The sequence below is a fragment of the Artibeus jamaicensis genome, unplaced genomic scaffold, assembly GCF_021234435.1.
Source record: "Artibeus jamaicensis isolate MK-2021 breed Jamaican fruit bat unplaced genomic scaffold, CSHL_Jam_final scaffold_833, whole genome shotgun sequence".
In the NCBI taxonomy this organism is placed as follows: Eukaryota; Metazoa; Chordata; class Mammalia; order Chiroptera; family Phyllostomidae; genus Artibeus; species Artibeus jamaicensis.
Genome location: NW_026522056.1, coordinates 26,671,004 through 26,690,281, shown reverse-complemented (window position 1 = coordinate 26,690,281; position 19,278 = coordinate 26,671,004). Strand labels below are relative to the sequence as shown.

Here is a 19,278-nt window from a genome sequence, read left to right as displayed (position 1 = left end):
ATGTTGTGCTTGAGAATGACCCTGCATTCCTGGCTGGTGAATGTGTACAGCACTCATTTCCCATTTGTTGGAAAAAATAAAAAAATAAATGTGTGATGAGTCCTATAGTTAGACTCAGAGTTGTTTTTTTTTTTAAGTGTTTCACCCTTTTCTTTTTCCATTGTTCTATTTCAGAGCAAAGTGAATGTGGAACATTCTAGCGTTACACATCTGGGGAAGGGCCACGACCTTTTGAATGGTAGCATCAAAGGGACCTGGGGAAATCTGTGCCATGAGCACTTAATAACACCCTGCCATGATGTCATGGGTGTCCTCTACTCCCATACTATGAGAACATAGTGCTGGGACCAGGGGTGGAAGTACAAAAACACCAGTGTTGAGGAATGTGTCTCATTTCAAATCTCTGCATTAACTGTTCTGTGTGATGTTTGGTTCGACTTTGTTAGAGAGTCGGGGTTATCTGAGTTTTACTACTATAATTTATAACAAGAGTAGCCTAAAAAATGATGGATTAGTAGTTGGGATGGACCTTTAAGTTAAAATGCTTCTTAAATTCTCAAGTTCAATTGACAGCATAGTTATATGCTAAAAAATTTTATTAGGCATTCTCACAAAGTCACGGTCTGCGTTTCAGACAGGATCTGAGTGAATTCTTTCCTATCAGATGCATTTCAACAGTTTTTGCTTCCCTGACAAAGGTTTCTGGAAGAATGAGCTCCTCCCCTCATTTCCCCCCCTTTTTAAAAAAAACTGTGATCAGCAAAATAACCATCTCTCTGCCCCCTTGCCTCTGTGGCTGATAACAGCATTTGTTGTTTATACGGCTGGTAGGGTTGCTCTTAACCCCTTCCTCAAATAGGCAGGCCGGCCAAGTAGCTCTGACTTGCCGAACACATCCATTGTAGGGAAAATGCCCCATATTAATTGTTCAAAAACTTTCCATGGGGCATCAGACGTGTGCAGAATTGCTCAGGGCTATTTGCCCTTCAGAAGACCTCAGACCTTCCCCGGCCCACAGAGGCCAGGCCTTTGCCTTGGCTGCAGCAGCAGCTTCGCTTTGTGCCAGCAGGATGGGCTCGCTGTCCCACTTTCTCTTCTGAACTTCGCTAAACCTCCAACTTCTGTTCCCCACTCCCCCCTTTTGCTAACGCTGGCGATCGCATGCTGAGTAAATAATCCACACACCAAGATCTGCAGTCCTTTCAGGGTTGTTATTCCGCCTCCAAGCCCCGATGTCGGAAGCTGGCCTGCTCCATGTTCCCAGGTAGGTTTCCTAACAGCCACCCCTGCTGGGGACCCTCCCCCGGCTTACAGACTCACAGAACTCCCTCACCGTTCCCTGACTATATTTGGAAGAACTAATTGGTGGTTCTGGTGTCTTTGTTAAGAAAAAGTGACACTTTTTGAAGTTTAATAAAAGTCTCTTCAGCTACAGCCTTTTAGCAGAGGTAACAAAACATTGTTTGAACAAATAACCTCTCAGTAGCCGTGACAGTTCCTCCCTGCTTTTCAGAGCTGTTGACATCTCCTGGAAGGAAATGGTAAAAGTTCCTTGAAGGTGCAGAATTAGTTTTTGAATAATGGCATTTCCTGATAGGAAATTTTATTTCGAATCAGTGACTCAATTAAATTAGGTTCCAATTTGAATGCATCAGCATTTTTATGATATATATTTAAGTAACGTATTTCCCAGTTGTTCTTAAGCAAGTTTTGATACATATTCCAGACTGTACAACCATTTTTCATGATGTTATTGATTACTTTGGAGAAAAAACATTTATCAAATATCACAATTAAGGAAGTGACTATAATAATTCAGGTGTGATATTAATCAAACTAAAGGGGGCTCCCTTTCATCTTTACTGATAGAATTTTCTTGAGAGAATGAGAGAGAGATAAAGAGGGAGTTCGTACTTCTTGGGGATAGAAAATTTATCTCAGCAGAACAAAACTGGAATTAGTCATCAGTCTAAATGAAGCAACTTTAGTTTATCAATATCTGAGGTCTAATACCAGACGTGCTGTAAAAACCTTGTTTAATGGCCATTTGTAAACGTTAAACTCATGTCTTCTTTCTCAGTGAAAAAAGAACATATTCATTTTTTTTTACCTGTAATGCAACATGCATGGGGGACTGGAGAGAGGGGCACTCATTTCTCCCCTGCTCCCTAAAGCCCACCAGCTGCTCTCAAGTTGCCCACATGAAGTTTAACCAGAACAGACTGATGACCTTGGAACTTGCTCTGAGAGAACGTTGAAGCCAGCCACTGTTACACCATGGTGCTGCCTTACCAAGTGTTTGGACGACTTGGGAAAAGAGCAAAGTCTAGCTTTTTCATAATCTGCTGTGCTATTTCAGGAGTCTTATTTTGTATTCTTTATAAAATTTAGATTTCTTTTCGAAAAAATGAGAGTGCAACATATAAAGTGATCTAATTTTTTAAAATGTATTTTATCCCGGTCTGAACTATTAGCCTGAGCTCTGCCTTCCTAAAGTTTTACTTCTCCAACACGTGTTGCTGCCCGTTGGTGCAGGGGTGTTCAGCCCACCTGTAGGACTTCTTCATCTCGCTTAATTTCAACGTTTTTACTAGTAACCATTACTAGAGACTTCCCGTCCCTGCTCAGGCCCTGCCCACCGCCATTTCGGTCCTCCATTCTCCGAATTGGACTATTTTAGATACCACATACAGGGTGGGGCAAAGGGAGAGTAACAGTTGTTTGGATGGAAAATACAGCAATAAATGCCACAATAATAAACTCTGTGTTTCGTGTGTTCACAACTGTGAGCCTCCTGTTGTCCCTCCCAGTCTGTGCAGAATCATGAAGCCCTTGCCCTTCTGTGACTTAGTTTACTCAGCGTAATGTCCTCAAGGTTGGTCCACATTTCTGTGTATTGTACAACTTCCTTCCTTTTGAAGGTTGAATAGTGTTCTGCTGTTTGTACTGCCACCTTTTCTGTGACCTGCCATCTGTTGATGGACATGTAAGTTGTTCCCAAATCTTGGCCGTTGTCAATAGTGCTGCAATGAACATGGACTGTGAGTCTCTCTCTGAGACCTGAATTCAGTTCCTGGGGATGAGGACCCAGAATGGGATGGCCGGATCACATGGCAGCTCTACTTTTAGTGTGTTGAGAAGCGTTCACGCTGTGTTTCTTAGGGGCCGCACCATTTGGCATTCCCAACAGTAGTGTGCAAGCGTCCCGATGCTCCGCGACTTCACCAACACTCGTCGTTTTTGATAGTAGCCGTCCTGACAGGGGTGAGGTGATAGCTCCTGATCTTGGTTTGCATTTTCCTAATGATCTGTGATGCTTAGTACTTTTCATGTACCTGTTGGCCGTGCATGTGCCTTTTTTGAAGAAATGTGTGTTCAACTCCTTAGCCCATTTTCGATATTGAGTTATTAGTTTATTTTTTGCTTTTGAGTTGCAGTTACTTACTTATTTTAGATATTAGCCCCTTATCAGATGTGTGGTTGGAAGATTCTATAAGAGATATCTGCTTTGGTTTTGTTTTATTTTTAGCCTTAAACTACCAAATTCAGTCATCAGGGTTCATTGCATAATTGAAAGGGACACATGATTACATTATGTTTAGGTGAAGGAGATCATCTGATTGTGAAATACATGTGCCAATAGTTGGCACATTGACCCAGTGACGTTTAGAGATCAGTTTACTATAAAAATTCGAGTAAATGTAACTAACTTACCAGTTTTGAAGAGCAAGCTGTCATTAGTGCCCTTTCTTTTATATGCTAGATTTCCATATGTTCAGCACTAAAAATTATAAAGGTAGAAGGACACTTTACTACAGTCAGAAAAATCTTGAATTAAGATGTAAAATAAATATATATTTACTATTTGAGTCACTTATGAATTGAACCATGAACTCAACAACAATGTAAGATTTTTTTTGTACCGGACACTGTATAAAGTACAGGTGATAGGAAGGGATGAAAGGCACCCTCCCCGCCTTCAGGGACCTTAGACTATGACAACACTTCTTAATGCAGGAAAAAAAGTCTCAAGCCAAGTACGATTTAAAATCCAAACAAACAAAGAGAAAACAAAATCTACTGCAGTATTAGCACCAAGCAGTAAGCAGATCTGAGGGGCTGGTTCTGAAAAGCCAGCTGGACTGTCGCAGGTCATCCCTCTTGTTTTGTAAGATTAAACTGGGGTGCTATTTTCAAAAAGTATATTATTCAGTCTATAGAAAACAAACACACTTTTTCTTTATTTGCATAAAAAGACACTGAAATGGATTAAATAAAAAGGACAGTATTTATTTGATGAGAGCTCCAAGACTCAATTTGGCACTTGTTTCTAAGGGAAGTATTTTCTCACTTTATCACTTTCTTCACAACCTGGAGCCCCCTTTGGCCCCCTGATGATTCACCCTGCGGGGACGGGCTGACCTGAGTGACGTGGCAGAGCTTGTCACACCGCACTGTGACGTTTCTGTCACTGAGAGGTTTTCCTCAAGTAACTACATGTAGAAAATATTGTCTTTATCATTGATGTTGAGACTGAAGCCCCAAACCTAGATCATTAAGTCTGAAATGACACAAGTATATACATAGGAAATTAAGAATAGAGATCTTGATATATGACTGTGTTTTTCCATGTATAATGCACACCATGTGTTTGACCCAAACTTGCAGGGAAAAAAAATCTTCCATTTTAATTTTTTAATTCAGTTTTTTATGTATTTATATTTAGAATCAAAACCAATGATCATATTCCAGGGTGTTATTTTGCATACAGATATCGGCATTGCTTTCTAGAGTTATACTTTTAATGCACAAGCATAAAGAAAAGAATTAGAGCCTGGCTGGTGTAGCTCAGTGGATTGAGCACGGGCCTGGGAACCAAGCAACCACGGTTCGATTCCCAGTCAGGGCACATGCCTGGGTTGCAGGCCAGTTCTCTCCCTCTCTCCTTCCTTTCCCCTCTAAAGATAAATAAATAAAATCTTTAAAAAAAAAGAAAGAAAAGAATTAGAAACATTTGTATAGATACAGATTGAGTGCCACCCATGTATAACGTGCATCTCTCAGAAATTTGGGCAAAACGTGTGCATTACTCCTGGTGACATCACGGTAGGACGGGCTGGCCAGTTTCTTCTGTAACTGGGTGGGCCGGGTGGTGAGCACGTTGGCCGTGCGGGCCCTGTGGCTCGGCCCTGGGCACTGCACCTGCTGCAGTGTGAGACGTCTGCCCTAGCAGTGCACTAGGGAACAGGCATGGGTGTGTGCTAACGAAGTTGTATCCGCACAAACTGTCGCTGATCTGGCTTTGGCTTGTGGAACACAATGCACCAGCCTCTGGATTGAAAAAAAAAAAACGTGGACTGAGTGGGCACTTATATTTGCAGCAAATATTAAGGTACCTTTGCTGATACATCATTGCTCCCAAGACTGAGGTCCATTAACAGCCTGGGGGACACAAGCTGCTCACCTCTCAGCTCCATTTGAAGAGACGGATCTCTCCTGTCCTTCAGGCAGACAGGGTCCTTAAGGCTCATACATTCCAACACTCCTGCCAAGGCTTCAGGTTTTCTCTGGGTTAGTGCTCGTTCCAACCCTTTTCTTGCCATGGCATGTATGGGAAAGAATAGGATATAGCGTGCTTGGCTACATGGATGATGGCGGTCCCAGCAGCCCCTTGGTGACGGAAAACGAGCCTGACTCTAGACTTCCAGCCCTCGTCCCCTACCCCCCAGGACGGTCACCCGTGTGCCAACCACAGGGCTGGGATGCACTGGCTACATCACTCATTCTATGGAGTGATTTGGGAATGTTTTGGAGCAGAAAGAGAAAAGGCAGCTGGCAATTTTGATGCTGCCCTTTAAATTCTAAGAGTTTTTACTAAATTCTCCTCCTCCTCTGTTCTTTGCAGGCTTCTGTGCCATTCACTTTCTAAGGAAAATGCAGGTTATGCAAAGTACCCAGAAGTCACTGCTGTCTTCCAGGGTGACCCAGCGTAAAGGTCAAGGTTATTGTTCTCATTCTTCCCCCAACTGTGTACGTCACTTTAGGCTATTCATTTAAAACCACAGGGCATCCACTTTCATTTTTGTGAAGAAGCTTGGAAAAACAAGATGTGTTGTAGGTCTTATTCAGGACTAACATATATACAACATCCATCTTTCAAAATCTGAGACAAGCTCTTCTTCTGGGGTCTTCCTGCCCTGTGAGTTCTGTTCCCACATGGATTGTTACTTATTTATGAAATCAGAATATCAATGCCCTCAGCTCCTTGAAGGGGGAAGTCGGCTCACACGAAGATGGGAAAACAATGTACAGTAGCATCTCATCCCGTCCGTCCCCGGCAGCCATGAATCACAGTCAAGTACGTGTGCTGTCGGCACGGACAACCCAAGGTGTCGGTGGCTCCAATTAGGGTATAGATTGGGGTCTCAGAGGCAGGTAGCAGAAGGGATGCTGCGTGCCTTTAGCTAGTGGCTCAGAGGCGTTCGAGATTCCTGGAGATGGACGAACTGGGGCAAAGCTGGCCAGGGGCTGCACCCTGTCTGCCCACCTCCCACCCCCAGTCCCCGGTCACACGGCCCTGTGCCACTGTGAGTGAGGCTGGCACACATAGCGCAGTGGCTGGCGTAGAGGAGAAGGACTTAACATTTGGATGCGTGCACTTCCTTCACATCCAATGTGGCGTGTACATATTCGGGGTTACCCAAGCAGCACAAGAATGAGCAGAAGCACGGGAATGTGCCTTAGAATAAAATGGAGGACGCTCTAATCCTCAGGTTCCCGCAGACGGCTGGGACATCAACCACCGGAAGAGAGCTGAGCTTAGGTCTCAGGTCTGCAACTGCACGTTGGAAGGGGCACTCGGAAGGGGCACAAGTGAAGGGTGCCTTGCAGACAGAGTCGGGCTTCGCTGTGGAGATTTTACGGACACACATTCATGTAGACCACCAGAACTCTGAGTGTTAGAAACCTGTCTTCCAAATACATCAGCTGAAATGGCTTCAAAAGGCACGAAATGATTAATTGGTGTGTGTTTGGTAAGTAGGTCCTTACTCTAGAGCCACACTCACGCGCACGCCCACCCACGACCTCTCCTCTCTCCTGTGCTCTAACCCTCACGGGGAGAGTCTTTATGTTCCCCTGCCGGACTCAGTGTCTGTGATAGATGGTACACAGCGCTGTCTCATGTAGAGGCTCCCGGGAACATTCTTGAGAATTATGGATGTCAGCAGTGAGACGGTGTCCTCTTATGTTCTTAAGGTGACAATTTGTGGGCTACTTCAAACAGTCCTATTTGCTTATATAAAACAAATGAAAGGTTAATACCAAACATATACAAGCCAGCGATATAGATTATTAATCGAAATTATGTGATGTTCAAAGAACAATTTATTGTTTTTTCAGAAGTATTTTATATTTTCAGGATAGCTGTCAGTGGAAACTTATTAAATTTCCCAGTCCGAATCATAGGAAACAAACTAACTCGTTTCATCTGTGCACACGTATTGGAACCATTTTTTCGGTGACCAGATACTGTCAGCGACCTGCATGGAGCTGGATGATGAACAAGGCATCGCCTGGCTTTTAGTAAACTGTGGTTGGGTTCATAATGTTCGCACTCCGTAGGCTGTCGGAAAATGGCATTGATGTTCTTTCTCAAACTGACTTTCATAAACACTCTCAAACTGCCCCTTAATTCAGGCTTTGATTTGACACCTTAAGACAACACTGTCAATTAGCATTTTTGTGACTAAATTGGGATATTCAAAGGTGTTTTATTTTAAATTTATTTATTTATCTTTAGAGGGGAAGGGAAGGAGAAAGGGAGAGAAATATCAATGTATGGTTGCCCTTTGCGCATCCCCTGGGGCGACCGGCCTGCAACCCAGGCATGTGCCCTGACTGGGAATCGAACCGTGATTGGTTCTCAGGCCCGAGCTCAATCCACTGAGCTATACCAGCCAGGGCCCAAAGGTGTTTTTTAAACAAAGCAACCTGCTCTGTATAAAACTCACCATAAGCTACAATTTGCCAGCAACAATCTAGGCAGCCGAATCGACAGGACAAAGGCACATCCCAGAGATCTGAGTCACGCAGGTGGCTGTCTTCTCTGCTTCTGCTTCAGAGTCAAATGTTAATTAAAAATGTTTTTTTTAAAAAAAGCATCCTTCTCGGGCCCTGCCCCATTTCCCGAGGGCCCCTGAGCTCTCCCGGCCCCGCTCTTCTGATCCGTTCTCCCTCGGTCTATGTTCTCTCTTGTACCTCGGATCGCCTTTTCATATCTAGCACCACGCCCTTTCTTGTCACCTTAATTGTTTCTTGTCTGTGTCCCCTTCTCCTCTGCACACTCCGGAATCAGTGTTTTCCCAGCCTGTGTTTCTGGATCGAAGCAGGAATCGACCTGCAGGTGCTACGCGTGCAGCCTTCCTGCCCCCTCTCTGCTCACCAGCAGCAGTGCAGAGACCACCCGACTGGACTTTCGTTCAGATGGTGGGTATCTCCGGGGACACGCGTGGCCTCCTCAGAATAGGGACTTGGGCGTCGGAGTCCTGGAGACCTTTGGACTCAGTTACCCTCTCTTCTCGTGCACCTGGAGTGTTACCATTGAACCAATTCTTACACAATGCTAAGTGATTCATCACTAATGCACTTAATTCCAAAGTAATTTGAAAAACATCCTTAATTCCTCTTGAAGTCCTCTCAAACCCTTTTGGAAACAAAGTCAATATGAATAAATGCTGAAACTTACCCTCGAATACACTCTCATTCCCCACTTGTTCTATTTGGAATTTTGGCTAAGAAAAGATTTTTCCTTTAGGCTATTGTCAAGTGTCAAGATTGCTTTCTTTCAGGGAGACTGAGCACTGTCTGTTCTCACCCACCATTTATTTTCATGCAAATGCAAACCACAGGGTCCACTTAGACACCAAGAGTGGCTTTGTGGGGGACGTTGTCCCCTCAGGTCTGCCCCAGATCTGGGTGCCAGCAAGATGCAGCTCCTCTAGCGCCGTCCACCCTGCTCCATGCCTTGTCCCTTCCCGGCCCACCTCCTTTAGGGTACTCACCAGCCGCTGGTGTCATCTGGCCCCTGTGGTATGAGTCTGGAAACCAAGCTGCCACTCTGCAGCAGGGACTCCAAACTTGACCGTCTAAAACCAATACAATTGGTTAAATCAGCTTTATTTACTTATCTTAAACGAGACAGGTTAGTATAGACTAAAATGTAAAGGGACCAGCCAGCGTGGAACAGAGTGGAAAGATATCACTATGCAGCTATGTAGGAAGGCTGCCTCATTAAACAGTTATTTCAGCCATTTAATATCTGTAATACTGCATAAATTATGTGGTTAACAAAGAGTATGCTATTGCCCGAGTTTAGAAATTCGTGACCAAAAATCTATCATATAGGCTTCAGAGACTTGCATAAACCTCTTGAGGTTGTATGTATAGTTGTACATATGTGTGTATTACACACACATGTATGAATATTTACATGTTTTTATACTTTGTTTTTAGGGGGTGCAATCCTGGCTTACATGAGGCTTTCAAATCAGGCTCACACCTCATAAGCGGAGGAGCGGGATCTTTAGGAAGGGGCATTGCAGTGGAAACGCCTATGACACCATGGAGCCCGCATCCAAATCAGCACCCAGCGGGTTACTGTCTTTTCTTCCACACCAAGGAAAGCCATATTTTGTTGCTTTGTTTGTGAGAATTGTTCAACTTAAAGAAATAGATGAATTTGATTAGGTTAGCGAAACAGAGAAAAGTAAGGCCTGCCCTGTCCCTTAAAATTCACTCAACAACTTCTCTGTTGGATGTCTTTCCTGTTCGGCTACGGATTCATAATGAACGTTCATTCATAATGTTTTGGCTGCCGGGCATAGTTCTAGTGGAATTCACAAGGTGGTTTTATTTAGTCCTACACAGACCTTGGGGAGGAGGCATTATCTCCCTTGTATAGGGACATAGAGGCTTGGAGACCGGTGGAGATCTGTACAAATTCGGGAGCTTCACGGAAGACTAAGCTGGAATCGGAACATGTGTTTTCTGATCGTAAGCTGACTGAGTTTCCAGGATGCATGTTCAGTGAATGGATTTCTGCCTGTCTGGTGCTCTCACGGACCTGCCTGTCTGTCTGTGGGTTGTCATTCACACCGTCGGATCAGCTGTACCACTGTACTTCATAAACCGTTCTCAGCGGACCATTAAAGTGTTTTATGAGTGATTACCGCTGTCCCAGGCAAACCGGGGTGTGCGGTCGCCCTGAGCGGGAAGAATGGCAAATTTGTATTTGCATATTCTGGTTTATCATGTAGACAATTTCTTTTCTATTTGTGAATTGATTTGTAGAATTCTACTATCATTTTCTATTAATGAGGTATGTCCTGTCTTACTACAGGTGTCTTAGTTAAGTCAAGTTCAGGGGTAACTGAGCTAGACACCCTGCCGCCCTGGTGTGAGGCGATCCCATGCAGGACTTATTCCAACTATCAGTAGAGATGATTTAAGAAACTATTGAAAAAGAACATTTAGAGGTTACATATAAGTTTCTTCATTGATTTTTAAAATAATCACTATGACAGCAGAACTAATTCTTTTCTTAGAGTACAAGGATGTAGGCTCGAATCTTGGCTATGTGGCTCAATAACTTTGAAACTTCGAACAAACTAACTTAGGTCTTTACGCCTAAGTTTTCTCATTCCTACAGGGATTATGTTAGTTTCTGCTCCTCCTACCTCACAGGAATGCTGTAAGTACAAAATGAGATAATATGTAAGTGCTGTGCAGACTGCAAAGTACTTGAAACGTATGTATGCACGCACAGAGCATTTACATGTATGCATTTACATGCAAACATTGTCATGCCTATATTCCCACATACATTAAACTTTGTATTATTTTGCTTTATAATAGAATTGTAATCACACATTTTATAATTTTAAAATAAAAACATACACAAAACTTTCTGCATTCTTAAAATAATAACTTAAAAAGCCATAAGGGACAGTGAATTCTGTTCCTTCGCAGGGCTGTTTTCTCCCACTGTCCTGAAGATGGCATAGTAAGCCCACTCTGGCACAAATGTTATTAAGAGGTTACAAGAAAAATATATATAAGGTTAAAACACTAAACTTAAAACAAGCCTTTTCCGAAGTTTGTGGCAGAAAATTTCCGAGTCTTTTACACAATGCCCATTGTTTTGCTGTTACAAGAGTCATCTGTCTCCTTGTGCCTCAAGGAGTGGTATGAACAGGTGACGAGTCAGAAAACCGATGGAGCCAGGTGTTACCGACAGAAGTCAGGTCAGTTCATGTCGCACCGTCTCATCCATAAATTTACCCCTGGAATACGCTCGCCCATTATCTTCTGCATAATGTACAGCCTGCTCCTCAATGCCAGTTTTTGCTGGACACGTTACGGGGTTACAGGCTTGGAGAGAGGTGAGATTAGTTAAAAATGTTTTATCAAACTATAAAATACAGTGAGGACTATTCTTATAAAATATTGGCATGTTACATTATTTTCGTGGGGTCGTAACACAAGTTTGAAAAATAGATATTTACATTATACCCGCTGTATATTCTGCAAAGGTCTAGAATTCATGAAATCTGGGTGCCTTGTGGATATGTAACTGTGATGTTATCTGCTAGACTGGTTGAGGGTCAGAGGTCATGGTTTGCATTATTTTCGACTTACCTGTTTGTCCCTGCGTGCAGTGTAGGGTCTCTACATGTTAAGGACTTAAAAATCTAAGTATCACCCATAATTTACTTATGTAAATTTTCAGATAAATATCAGGCTTAATGAATGTTATATACATACTTCTTATGGATATATAACCTTATGTATGCTCCTGCAGCATGCTGAATAAACAGATAGATGAAAACATTTTTGCTAGCAAATTCATGTGTAAGTGGTTAGGAAGAGTAGGTGTTTGGTATGTGTTGGCAAATTGCCTCTCACTGGAAGGGAACTTCTTGGCTTAAGCTGTTGAGAACAGAACTTTAGTCCCAGGTGAAGTGCCCTTTGATAGGATGAGAATTTGGCCGGGCAGCACTGAGGTGCTAGAGTGAGGGGAGCGACTGGAAGCTTATCTCGTCCTGCATCCGTCTCCCAAGGCTGCTGGAGTGTTTTCCGGAATCAGAAGTGATCCGCTTTTGATCATTAATGAATCATAGAGAGGTCAGTGTGATCTGCTCAGTGTAGGTGGGTTGTTAAAATTGATCTGAACTCAGAGCATTTGAAAGTTCACCAGTTCGTAAGAGTATAATGTGGAAGTCTTACCGTCTTCTCGGGTTTTCATTTTGAATAAATCATTTGCTAATTTAAAGTATTTTATTGGCCCTTTGTATTAATAATCCTTAGATATTGAAAATAAAAGTATACATTTAGGAAATTAAGATGGCATTGCTTACAGAAAGAACCTGTCATAAGTTATAAAAGGTAAAGTAGACAGTCAAAATGGCTAAATACTTATTGATTGTCAGTAGTGCCTCAGTTTGACCCACTTGGGTCAATTTGATGATATGCATTTAAAGATGTCAAGCTACAGCCCTGGTTGGTGTGGTTCAGTGGATTGAGCCCCAGCCTGTGAACCAAAAGGTTGCTGGTTTGATTCCCAGTCAGGGCACATGCCTGGGTTGCAGGCCAGGTTGTAGGTAGGGGGCATGAGAGAGGCAACTACTCTGTTAACAGAGGGAGAGATACATCAATTTGTGGTTGCCTGTCACTCGGCCCCTACAGGGGACCTACCCCACAACCCAGGTGGGTGCCCTGATTGGGAATGGAACCAGTGACCCTTTGGTTTGTAACCTGGCATTCAATCCACTGAGCCACACTGGCCAGTGCTAAATGAAATTTTAAGAAAATAAAATAAAGATGTAAAGCTATATATTCATGAATATGCTACACTATCTCATCTGTTAACAATGTTTTCTATATTATCTACATATACCTAAACAGTGATATTTTGAGTGCATTTTCCCCTGGTTGTCTCTATTTAAAAAAAAAAAACAGGCAAACTCAATGAACAAACAAAATAAACAAAGAAAAAGTACAAAAAACAAAGCAACTTTTTATTTCTAATTTTATCTGACAGAATCAAAGAATTAGTCCATTGTTTGCAGAATCTCAGAAGAATGTTGCATCGTATTTGACTTTATAATGTTCATATTTTGTTGAAGTTATCCCTCTTTTTCTTTCATTGTAGACTGTCACTTCGCAGAATTGTCCAGCTCCCAAATCCCTTGGGCATCAGTTTGAAGCATGGCCCAAAGACGGTAAAATGAAGAGAATGGTTCCTTTTCTTTCAAAGGAGCCCCAAACATGTCATTGTGTCTTGAATAGTTTCTGAGGTCCACAGCCCACAGTGCAGTGACTTCGAAGACTGTCACACGTCAGCCCCAAGAACCAACTGTTCCATCCATATTATGAGACGAGAATCAAGATCTGTGCAGGAAGAAGGTTGATTTAATTATCACTCAGAAATCAGCACTAGTGTTGGGCATGGCAGAGAGGGTGTTGACCTACTGTGGGGATGTTTCTTTGTAATCAATTAGTTCGTATTTCCTTGAATAGATTCTGAAATTTGATGTTCTCTGTTACACAGGAGCTGGTGCCAGGTGAGAACAAGCCAGTCGCTATCGCCTCCTCTTAGTAAGTTCAGGTGCACAGTTCCGACAGACCTTTCATGAAATGCCCTTCGCTGGCGATCACACAAGAGTACGCACCACAGGGTTTTGGGTGCTTGGAAAATGAAACAGAGCAAGCTTCAAGGCCATGTGCCGGGGGTTTACCATTTTGTCAGAAGTTTCTTCACTTAATTTGTTTTAAAACCTTAAGAATGATAGTTGTGCCCTGGCTGGTGTGGCTCTGTGGATTGAGCGCTGGCCTGCTAACCAAGGGGTCATTGGTTCGATCCCCAGTCAGGGCACATGCCTGGGTTGCAGGCCAGGTCCCCAGTAGGGGGCATGTGAGAGGCAACCACACATTGATGTTTCCCTCTCTTTCTCCTTTCCTTTCCCCACTCTCTAAAAATAAATAAATAAAATATTAAAAAAATAAATGATAGTTCTTATGGTTATTGCATTTTAAACCTTTTTTGCATTGGTTTCCTTATTCTGTGATAGAGAGGGTTTACATTGAATTATCCTTATAAAAACAGCAATCTGTAAACTGAATATATTTGATAGTGTCTAAGGCCGTCTATCAATTAGAGAGTATGCCACCTTCTGTTCCAAAGACTCTAAAACAGGAACCATGACAATGATTTACAATGTGGCGTTCCGTGAAGAAGGGCGGGCGCTGTGAATGACGGCCAAAGACCTCTCCTACCTTTCAGACTGTGGTTCTTCTGTGTGGAGGGTGGGTGCTCCCAAAGCAGGACCCTTAGTCGCGGCGAGTTAAATTATTCTCACGAGGCCTGTCCTTCCCTTGTCTCAGGAACCAGTGTGAGCTCCAGCGGAGCGTGGGCAGCAGCCATGCTCTGCCCCGTGTTAGAAATAAAAGCCCCGAGTTGGAGGCAAAGGGACTCACCCTGCATTGAGCTCAGGTTGCAGCTCCTGGTTTCCGGCTCCGTCACGTCACCGACAAATGGAGAAAACTCCAGAGCGCCCCCACTGGCCCTGAGCAACACTTCCTCCCAGTGGCTGCCTGGAGACAGCACGCGGAACTCACAGCAGGCGGGCCACTGCCACCCTTCCCGGTCCTACGGGTGTGGGCTGCGGAACCTGCGGGGCCCGCGGTGGCTTCCTCCCTGACTCCTGCCGGTCCTTCCACCCCCCTTGCCGACGCTGCCAGTTGGATCTTTCTCAGACGCTGCTCTTTCGTGACGCAGGTAGGAGAAGGTTCTTTTCTTTGGGCCCAGGCAGTAAAAATTGTTTAACCCAATTTATCCTCCTTTTTGGTTTTAAGTAAGAAAATGAAGAGCTAAACTCACGGCACAGTCGGGTAATCACTGCCCAGCTGTTGTTCCCCGTGGTGGGCGGCCCAGCGCCTCTTCCTTCTGTTCCATTGAATTCATTAAGTCCATTAAAACCATCCTGCAGGCTCTGCCTGGTTTGGTTCCTTGATGCCTAATTGTGCAAGCTACTTCGTGCCCTCGTGGAGAGAGGTGGAGCGTAATTCTTAAACAAATAGATCTCCGTTTGCTCAGGAACCATAAACGCCTGCCAATTTCCCACTGTATCAATTTGAAGTTCCCTCTCTGTGGTTTACAAGATCCTCTCTCTGTCTATTTAATTGTATCTCCCATGATGTCTCCAAATGTGCTCTCTCCTCTAATTAGGCCTGTTTCCTGAAGGTTCTCTGAGGCTGCTCCGCTCATTCTCACCTTCCCTTTTCCCGGGGCCCACTAGCTCACCTCTGATGCACCTTCTCCCTCCTGCTCCTGTGTGACCCCACTGTTCTGTCAGGGACAGACGCACACCCGCGTTCTTTGTGAGGCCCACCCTAGTTATTCGTGGACCTCCCCTTCTCCTGTTCAAGTTTTCCTTTTCTGTGCTGCACAAGAAAAATGGTCCTTAAGTGATTTGTGCATCTTTCATCGGCTCCTTCACTGTGTCGCAAACTTGACAGTATTTGTGGGTAGAGATTCGGTCTCAAACGTCTTATGTTTCACTAGTGTTTTCAGTAGAAGGTGGCAAACTTCTTCGATCAACAGGTTTTGGTAGACGTCTGACCTCCCTTAACTCTTTCACGGGTTACAGATCTTTCACTAGTGCTCTTCACCTTGGCCTCTGCTCCTCTCCTGGCCTGGTCTTCCCTGCCGCTTTGGCTACTGAAACAGGGCAGAGGTGGCAGGTCACGTCCAGCTGAGGGAGACAGGAGCTGGTGCATTCGCCCTGATTACTCTTCCCCTCCCTGTGACTTTGGGGGCACGTGTTCCAGAGGCTGAGCAACAAGACAGAGAGAGGCCTGCAGGGGAGTCTAGGTGGACAGGAAACATGCCTACATTGTTTTAAGCCACAGAAACTTGGACGTTTGTCTCTTGCAAAAAACCAACTTAATTATCTTCAGGAGGATGAGGCTAAAAATTATCGTGTGCATGTTTTATAGGATCTCGAAGTATTCATCCAGAGATCTATGTGAGTCCAGAGTCATGCAGAGGGCTGCAGATACTTAGGAACTTCTTCTGAGTGGATTAAAATCGCCCCTGTCTACAGAGAGCCGGGTGCTCATTTCATAATGTCCTTGGTTACAGGAACGTGGGCTCTGGCCTCGTTTTGGCATTCTGCGTTGGCGTCACCCTATCCGGATCATCTGAAGGTTCAGAAGGTGCTGATCTTGTTACAAATACTCCTGGCTAGTGGTTGGTCAAGAGGCTTAATCCCAGAGTTTGGGATTTTATTCAAATTTCTTCCTTTGGTCTTAAAATATAAAGAAAAGAAAAAGAAAAAGCTCAACTTACCCCATCTTAGGTTTGTTGAAGCAGGGCATATGTATGGCGATATTCTGAATTCTAAGGGAAGTTTGATGTTAGTCTCAGTATGTGACATAATGAAGGAAATCTGTGGGTGAGAAAGTCAAGGCATAAGGGTGGATTCAAAGCTCCGTAACTCCATTTCCATTCCTTCATTATATTCCCTTATGAATAGGGCCTGAGGACAGTCTCTTGAGAAGGAGTGTTCAGAACTTCAACTCTTGAGGAGTTACACCTTTTATGGTCTTCTCCTTTTGGAAAGCAAAATTTGAATAGGAATTACTGCACAGCATGTGACTAAGAAACTTCAGATTTATTTTGTATGTTTAAACCAAAAATTTAGACCAAGATAAAAAAAATTATCCAGATAATGAAAAGATATACATATGGTAGTAAGCAATGTTTAAAAGATGGAATTTCCCATCCACTATTGGTAGGAATGTATTCTTTCTGGAAAGATGTTTAGAAATTTACATCATGATCCTTAAAAATGTTGTATAGTCTTTTCCAGTAACCCTACTTCTCAAAATCTAGCTGAAGGAAATAATCAGGAATAACATCACACATAGTACAAATGGATATTTTTCAAGCGTTTTAAAAGTGTATAAATGCTGCTGTAGTCAGTTTGGGCTGCTGTAACAAAATCCTGAGGCTGGGCGACTTGAACAACAGACATTTACTTCTCACAGTTCTGGAGGCTTGGGGGCGCCAAGGTCAAGGTGCTGGCTCACTTAGCTCATGGTAAGGGCTCTTACCCGCATTTGCAGGAGGCTGCCTTTTTGCTTTGTCTCTCTTTTTAAAAAATAATTTATTTTTCTCCTTTTTATTGTAGTTATTGAGGTGACACTGGTTAACAAAATTACAGTTTTCAGGAGCACAATTCTATAACACATCATCTGTTCACTGTTGTGTATTTATGACCCCAGGTCAGGTCTTCATCCATCTCCATCCACCACTGAGCTCCCTTATACCCTCCCCCACCTCTATCAGCCCCTCCTCCCACTGCAATCTCCACACTGTTGTCCGTGTCCGTGAGTTTTTTCTCTTTTCTTTTTGGCTCAAACCCTCCACACCCCTGCCTAGACCAACTGACAGTTGTCAGCCTGCTGTGTATCTGTGAGTCTGTCATAATTTTGCTTGTTAGTTTATGTTCTTCATTAGATTCCACACCTGAATCTAATACGGTATCTGCCTTTCTCTGACTGGCTTATTTCACTTAGCATAATGCTCTCCAGGTTCATCCCTGCTGTCGTGAAGAGTGAGATCTCCTTCTTTTAAAAGGCTGCATAGCATTCCATTGTGTAAATGGACATAGTTTTTTAAATCACACTTTTCTTATCTACTCATTTACTGATGGGCCCTTGGGCTGCTTCCAAACTCTGGCAATTGTAAATAATGCTGCAGTGAACACAGGCATGCATATATTCTTTTGAATGAATGTTTTGGGTTACTTTGGATAAATTCCCAGAAGTGGAATTGCTGGGTCATAAGGCAGACTTCTTTTTAATTTTTTGAGGGGACTCCATAGTGCACAAGGGTTCCCTTTCCTCCACATCCTCTCCAGCACTTGTTGTTTGTTGATTTATTGATGGTAGCCATGCTGACAGGTGTGAGGTGGTATCTCATTGTGGTTTTAATGTGCATCTCTCTGATAATGAGTGACATTGAGCATCTTTTCATATGCCTATTGGACATGTGTATGTCCTCTTTGGAGAGCTATCTATTCAGGTCCTTTGTCCATTTTTAATTTTATCATTTGTGGGTTTTTTTGGTGTTGAGTTTTATAAGTTCTTCATAATTTATAAGGGATATTAACTCCTTATTAGATGTATCATTGGCAAATATGTTCTCCTACTAAGTGGGTTGTGTTTTCATTTTGTTGATGGTTTCTTTGGCTGTGAAAAAACTTTTTAGTTTGATGTAGTCCCATTTTGCTTTTATTTTCCTTGTCCAAAGAAATACCTCAGAAAAAAATGTTGATACAAGAAATGTCTGAAATCTTACTGCCTATGTATTTTTCTAATTCTTATGGTTTTGTATGTAACATTTAAGTTTTTCATTTATTTTGAGTTTATTCTCATGTGTGGTATAAGAAGGTGGTCTAGTTTCATTTTTTCTTGCAAGTATCTGTCTAATAATCCCAACACCATTTATTGAAGAGACTATCTTTACCCCATTGTGTGTTTTTGCCTCCTTTGTCAAGTATTAATGACCATAAAGGCATGGGTTTATTTCTAGGCTTTCTATTCTATTCCACTGATCCATATATCTTACTTTAGGCCAGGACCTTGCTGTTTTGATTACTGTGGCCTTGTAGTATAGTTTCATATCAAGTAATGTGATTCCTCCAACTTTGTTTCTCTTTCCCAAGCATGCTGTGGCTATTCAGGGTTTTTTGTGGTTTTCATATACATTTTTGGAACATTTGTATGAAATGTGAATGTGTCATTAGTATTTTGATAGGAATTGCATTGAATCTGTAGATTGCTTTGAGTAGTATGGACATTTTAACGAAGTTAATTTGTTCTATCCATTAACACAGTGTATGCTTCTAGTTATGTGTATCTTCTTCAGCTTCTTTCTTCAGAGTCTTATAATTTTCTGAGTGCAGTTATTTTACATCCTTGGTTAAATTTATTCTTAGGTATTTTCTTCTTTTTCAAGTGATCATGAGTGGGATTGTTATCTTGGTTTTCCTTTCTGACAGTTCATTACTGATGTCTAAAAATGCAACTGGTTTCTGGATATTTATTTTGTATCCTGCTACTATTTTACTGAATTCATTTATCAGTTCTAGTAGTTAGGTTTTTTTTTTATTGTTTGTTTTTTAGGGGTTTTTTTGTGCTGGAATACTTAGT

The 19,278-nt window shown here is 42.7% G+C and overlaps 1 long non-coding RNA gene across 2 annotated transcripts in view; it reads left to right on the top strand.

Annotated features, from left to right (window-relative positions):
- LOC119050305 (uncharacterized) overlaps nucleotides 1–14,018 on the top strand; it is a 72,211-nt gene extending 58,193 nt beyond the window's left edge. The window contains exons 3-4 of one of the 2 annotated variants that reach the window (XR_008390621.1): nucleotides 13,211–13,464; nucleotides 13,610–14,018. This is a non-coding gene — a long non-coding RNA (uncharacterized LOC119050305). The other variant, XR_005082725.2, reaches the window with a different exon arrangement.
- The last annotated feature ends 5,260 nt before the right edge of the window (nucleotides 14,019–19,278 follow it).